Below are 7,500 nucleotides of genomic sequence, written 5' to 3' on the forward strand. Positions count from 1 at the left end.
ATACTTTCCGAAGGATAAGTACCTCCGGCGCCGACAGATAGGTCAGGGTTGTGTTTAACCCCTCTCCAGATAGGTCAGGGTTGTGTTTATCCCCTCTCCAGAATAGGTCAGGGTTCCGGCGCCGACAGAGATGGCCGCCTCGCTTCGCGTTCCTAGGAAACTATGCAGTTTTTTGTTTTTTTTTACGTGTTATTTCTTACATTAGTACCCCAGGTCATCTTAGGTTTCATTACATACAGTCGAGAAGAACTACTGAACATAAGAGCAGCATCAACTCACCATCAGTACGACCAAGAATATGACTTTCGCGAAGCGCATCATGTGTTCTGCCTTTCACCCAGGACAACGGAATGGATCCCAGCCGGCGACCCAAAAAAACGACTTCGTAAAAGGGGGAAACGGAGCGGTCTTCTGGTCAGACTCCGGAGACGGGCACATCGTGCACCACTCCCTAGCATTCTTCTCGCCAATGTCCAGTCTATTGACAACAAGGTTGATGAAATCCGAGCAAGGGTAGCATTCCAGAGGGACATCAGAGACTGTAACGTTCTTTGCTTCACGGAAACATGGCTCACTGGAGAGACGCTATCGGAGGCGGTGCAGCCAGCGGGTTTCTCCACGCATCGCGCCGACAGAAACAAACATCTTTCTGGTAAGAAGAGGGGCGGGGGCGCATGCCTTATGGCTAACGAGACATGGTGTGATCATAACATACAGGTACTCAAGTCCTTCTGTTCACCTGATTTAGAATTCCTCACAATCAAATGTCGACCGCATTATCTTCCAAGGGAATTCTCTTTGATTATAATCACAGCCGTATATATCCCCCCCAAGCAGACACATCGATGGCTCTGAACAAACTTTATTTGACTCTTTGCAAACTGGAATCCATTTATCCGGAGGCTGCATTCATTGTAGCTGGGGATTTTATCAAGGCTAATCTGAAATCAAGACTCCCTAAATTTTATCAGCATATCGATTGCGCAACCAGGGCTGGAAAAACCTTGGATCATTGTTACTCTAACTTCCGCGACGCATATAAGGCCCTGCCCCGCCCTCCTTTCAGAAAAGCTGACCACGACTCCATTTTGTTGATCCCTGCCTACAGACAGAAACTAAAACAAGAAGCTCCCACGCTGAAGTCTGTTCAACGCTGGTCCGACCAAGCTGACTCCACACTCCAAGACTGCTTCCATCACGTGGACTGGGATATGTTTTGTATTTCGTATCAGACAACAACATTGACGAATACGCTGATTCGGTGAGCGAGTTCATTAGAACGTGCGTTGAAGATGTCGTTCCCATAGCAACGATTAAAACATTCCCATACCAGAAACCGTGGATTAATGGCAGCATTCGTGTGAAACTGAAAGCCCGAACCACTGCTTTTAATCAGGGCAAGGTGACCAGAAACATGACCGAATACAAACAGTGTAACTATTCCCTCCGCAAGGCAATCAAACAAGCTAAGCGTCAGTATAGAGACAAAGTAGAATCTCAATTCAACGGCTCAGACACAAGAGGCATGTGGCAGGGTCTACAGTCAATCACGGACTACAAGAAGAAAACCAGCCCAGTCACGGACCAGGATGTCTTGCTCCCAGGCAGACTAAATAACTTTTTTGCCCGCTTTGAGGACAATACAGTGCCACTGACACTGCCCGCAACTAAAACATGCGGACTCTCCTTCACTGCAGCCGACGTGAGGAAAACATTTAAACGTGTTAACCCTCGCAGGGCTGCAGGCCCAGACGGCATCCCCAGCCGTGCCCTCAGAGCATGCGCAGACCAGCTGGCCGGTGTGTTTACGGACATATTCAATCAATCTCTATCCCAGTCTGTTGTTCCCACATGCCTCAAGAGGGCCACCATTGTTCCTGCTCCCAAGAAAGCTAAGGTAACTGAGCTAAACGACTACCGCCCCGTAGCACTCACTTCCGTCATCATGGACTTCAGAAAACAGCAGAGGGAACACCCCCCTATCCACATTGATGGGACAGTAGTGGAGAGGGTAGTAAGTTTTAAGTTCCTCGGCGTACACATCACAGACAAACTGAATTGGTCCACCCAACAGACAGCGTTGTGAAGAAGGCGCAGCAGCGCCTCTTCAACCTCAGGAGGCTGAAGAAATTTGGCTTGTCACCAAAAGCACTCAAACTACAGATGCACAACCAAGACTATCCTATCGGGCTGTATCGCCGCCTGGTACGGCAACTGCTCCGCCCACAACCGTAAGGCTCTCCAGAGGGTAGTGAGGTCTGCACAACGCATCACCGGGGACAAACTACCTGCCCTCCAGGACACCTACACCACCCGATGTCACAGGAAGGCCATAAAGATCATCAAGGACAACAACCACCCGAGCCACTGCCTGTTCACCCCGCTATCATCCAGAAGGCGAGGTCAGTACAGGTGCATCAAAGCTGGGACCGAGAGACTGAAAACAGCTTCTATCTCAAGGCCATCAGACTGTTAAACAGCCACCACTAACATTGAGTGGCTGCTGCCAACACACTGACACTGACTCAACTCCAGCCACTTTAATAATGGGAATTGATGGGAAATGATGTAAAATATATCACTAGCCACTTAAACAATGCTACCTAATATAATGTTTACATACCCTACATTATTCATCTCATATGTATATGTATATACTGTACTCTATATCATCTACTGCATCTTTATGTAATACATGTATCACTAGCCACTTAAACAATGCTACCTAATATAATGTTTGCATACCCTACATTACTCATCTCATATGTATATACTGTACTCAATACCATCTACTGTATCTTGCCTATGCCGCTCTGTACCATCACTCATTCATATATCCTTATGTACATATTCTTTATCCCCTTACACTGTGTATAAGACAGTAGTTTTGGAATTGTTAGCTGGATTACTTGTTGGTTATCACTGCATTGTCGGAACTAGAAGCACAAGCATTTCGCTACACTCGCATTAACATCTGCTAACCATGTGTATGTGACAAATAAAATTTGATTTGATTTGTATGTCACAACAACTTTGGGGTTTGAAACATTTTATGTGGATCTTCTGATATAGTTCTGCCATAGTTATGGTCATTGTTATATAGCCTCATAGATATATATATATATACTTATAGCCTTATATATATATATATACTTATAGCCTTATATATATATATATATATACTTATGGCCTTATATATATATATATACTTATAGCCTTATATATATATATATACTTATAGCCTTATATATATATATATATATACTTATAGCCTTATATATATATATATACTTATAGCCTTATATATATATATATATATATATATATACTTATAGCCTTATATATATATATATATATATAGTTATAGCCTTATATATACTCCCAATACGTCAAAGTGTTTTCCAAATGTGTAGGTTTTTATTTTATTTTATTTTATTTTACTTTTATTACGGTGAACCTCGTCATGATCTCAACACTTCAAAAATCAAAAACAACGATCCAGTTTTTAAAATGTGTGGTGGTATTGAGTGTCCTCGTTGAAGTTATCCTCCGAAGGACTGTGCTGAACATATCGTTGTGCACCGTGTGATAAACAGACAAGAGGGAAAACTCTTTTGATCTTTAAAAAACCCAGTGTGGTACATGACGCCACAAACACATTTTGGAGCCTTGTGATATAAACAAGTCATATAACAGTCACCCTACTTACACCTTACACCCTACACCTTACACCCTACAACTTACACCTTACACCCTACACCCTACACCTTACACCCTACACCCTACACCTTACACCTTACACCCTACACCTTACACCCTACTACACCTTACACCTTACACCCTACACCTTACACCCTACACCCTACACCTTACACCTTACACCCTACACCTTACACCCTACTACACCTTACACCTTACACCCTACACCTTACACCCTACACCCTACACCTTACACCTTACACCTTACACCCTACACCCTACACCTTACACCCTACACCTTACACCCTACACCCTACACCTTACACCCTACACCTTACACCCTACACCCTACACCCTACACCCTACACCCTACACCTTACACCCTACACCCTACACCTTACACCCTACACCTTACACCCTACACCCTACACCCTACACCTACACCCTACACCTTACACCCTACACCCTACACCCTACACCTTACACCCTACACCTTACACCCTACACCCTACACCTTACACCCTACACCTTACACCCTACACCCTACACCCTACACCTTACACCTTACACCCTACACCTTACACCCTACACCCTACACCTTACACCCTACACCCTACACCTTACACCTTACACCCTACACCTTACACCCTACACCCTACACCTTACACCCTACACCCTACACTTTACACCTTACACCCTACACCTTACACCTTACACCCTACACCTTACACCCTACACCCTACACCCTACACCCTACACCTTACACCTTACACCTTACACCCTACACCTTACACCCTACACCCTACACCCTACACCCTACACCTTACACCCTACACCCTACTACAGCCTTCTACTGAGATAAGTACTTACACCCTACACCCTACTACAGCCTTCTACTGAGAGAAGTACTTACACCCTACACCCTACACCCTACTACAGCCTTCTACTGAGAGAAGTACTTACACCCTACACCCTACACCCTACTACAGCCTTCTACTGAGAGAAGTACTTACACCCTACACCCTACTACAGCCTTCTACTGAGAGAAGTACTTACACCCTACACCCTACTACAGCATTCTACTGAGAGAAGTACTTACACCCTACACCCTACTACAGCATTCTACTGAGAGAAGTACTTACACCCTACACCCTACTACAGCCTTCTACTAAACAGAGAGGAGTGAAGAGCAAACAGTCTGCCCCTCCTCCTCCTCCGCCTCCTCCTCCCCCTCCTCCTCCTCCTCCTCCCCCTCCTCCTCCCTCTTTCTCCTCCCCCGGTCCTCTCCAGGGACACTTCTTTCTAAATGGACGAAGAAGAAGAGGAAGAGGAGGAGGTCTACATTTTTCTTCGTCGTTCATGTGCAGACATGTGAAAATGTGCTCGTGTCCCTCAGTCTGCTGTTTCCCTCGCATAAGTATGTTTATAGTGTGTGTGTGGCCACTTTCGATACAAGCAGTACACTGCAACAAGGATAAATACACGACCACATCTAGATCAACACTATTGTCTGCTTTAGCTATTAAAAAAAACAGAGACGACAGGCTATTTCTGACCACGGTTGTTATACAGGAACTAAATGTAGACCACCTACAAGGATGGGACCTTTGAAGAGCACATCATGTTCTGCTTTAGTGCGTCATGAGGAGTTTCAATCACTGCACCTAGTTACACACACTTTTGAAAATCAAAACTCCAATATGAATGAAATACGATCCCAATCAGTACACCGTGAGTGGAGTCGGTAGCAGAGTGGAGTCGGCAGCAGAGTGGAGTCGGCAGCAGAGTGGAGTCGGCGGCAGAGTGGAGTCGGTAGCAGAGTGGAGTCGGTAACAGAGTGGAGTCGGCGGCAGAGTGGAGTCGGCGGCAGAGTGGAGTCGGCAGCAGAGTGGAGTCGGCAGCAGAGTGGAGTCGGCAGCAGAGTGGAGTCGGCAGCAGAGTGGAGTCGGCAGCAGAGTGGAGTCGGCAGCAGAGTGGAGTCGGCAACAGAGTGGAGTCGGCAGCAGAGTGGAGTCGACAACAGAGTGGAGTCTGTAGCAGAGTGGAGTCGGTAGCAGAGTGGAGTCGGCAACAGAGTGGAGTCGGGCGGCAGAGTGGAGGTGGCGGCAGAGTGGAGTCGGCAGCAGAGTGGAGTCGGCGACAGAGTGTAGTCGGCGGCAGAGTGGAGGTGACGGCAGAGTGGAGGTGGCGGCAACAGAGTGGAGTCGGCAACAGAGTGGAGTCGGCGACAGAGTGGAGTCGGCGGCAGAGTGGAGGTGGCGGCAGAGTGGAGGTGGCGGCATCAGAGTGGAGTCGGCGGCAGAGTGGAGTCGGCGGCAGAGTGGAGTCGGCGGCAGAGTGGAGTCGGCGGCAGAGTGGAGTCGGCAGCAGAGTGGAGTCGGTAGCAGAGTGGAGTCGGCAGCAGAGTGGAGTCGGCAACAGAGTGGAGTCGGCAACAGAGTGGAGTCGACAACAGAGTGGAGTCTGTAGCAGAGTGGAGTCGGTAGCAGAGTGGAGTCTGTAGCAGAGTGGAGTCGGTAGCAGAGTGGAGTCTGTAGCAGAGTGGAGTCGGCAGCAGAGTGGAGTCGGCAGCAGAGTGGAGTCGGCGACAGAGTGGAGTCGGCGACAGAGTGGAGTCGGAGGCAGAGTGGAGTCGGAGGCAGAGTGGAGTCGGAGGCAGAGTGGAGTCGGCGGCAGAGTGGAGTCGGTGGCAGAGTGGAGTCGGAGGCAGAGTGGAGTCGGCGGCAGAGTGGAGTCGGTGGCAGAGTGGAGTCGGTGGCAGAGTGGAGTCGGAGGCAGAGTGGAGTCGGAGGCAGAGTGGAGTCGGAGGCAGAGTGGAGTCGGAGGCAGAGTGGAGTCGGCAGCAGAGTGGAGTCGGCAGCAGAGTGGAGTCGGCAGCAGAGTGGAGTCGGCGGCAGAGTGGAGTCGGCAGCAGAGTGGAGTCGGCAGCAGAGTGGAGTCGGCAGCAGAGTGGAGTCGGTAGCAGAGTGGAGTCGGTAGCAGAGTGGAGTCGGCAGCAGAGTGGAGTCGGCAGCAGAGTGGAGTCGGTAGCAGAGTGGAGTCGGCAGCAGAGTGGAGTCGGCAGCAGAGTGGAGTCGGCAGCAGAGTGGAGTCGGTAGCAGAGTGGAGTCGGTAGCAGAGTGGAGTCGGCAGCAGAGTGGAGTCGGCAGCAGAGTGGAGTCGGTAGAGTGGAGTCGGCAGCAGAGTGGAGTCGGCAGCAGAGTGGAGTCGGCGCAGTGGAGTCAGAGTGGAGTCGGCGGCAGAGTGGAGTCGGCAGCAGAGTGGAGTCGGCAGCAGAGTGGAGTCGGTAGCAGAGTGGAGTCGGCAGCAGAGTGGAGTCGGCAGCAGAGTGGAGTCGGCAGCAGAGTGGAGTCGGCAGCAGAGTGGAGTCGGCAGCAGAGTGGAGTCGGCAGCAGAGTGGAGTCGGCAGCAGAGTGGAGTCGGCAGCAGAGTGGAGTCGGCGGCAGAGTGGAGTCGGCGGCAGAGTGGAGTCGGCGGCAGAGTGGAGTCGGCGGCAGAGTGGAGTCGGCAACAGAGTGGAGTCGGCAACAGAGTGGAGTCGGCAGCAGAGTGGAGTCGGCAGCAGAGTGGAGTCGGCAGAGTGGGAGTCGGCAGCAGAGTGGAGTGGAGTCGGCAGCAGAGTGGAGTCGGCGGCAGAGTGGAGTCGGCAACAGAGTGGAGTCGGCAGCAGAGTGGAGTCGGCAGCAGAGTGGAGTCGGCGGCAGAGTGGAGTCGGCGGCAGAGTGGAGTCGGCGACAGAGTGGAGTCGGCAGCAGAGTGGAGTCGGCGGCAGAGTGGAGTCGGCGGCAGAGTGGAGTCGGC

This window comes from Oncorhynchus keta, chromosome 14 (assembly GCF_023373465.1).
Source record: "Oncorhynchus keta strain PuntledgeMale-10-30-2019 chromosome 14, Oket_V2, whole genome shotgun sequence".
Taxonomy (NCBI): Eukaryota; Metazoa; Chordata; class Actinopteri; order Salmoniformes; family Salmonidae; genus Oncorhynchus; species Oncorhynchus keta.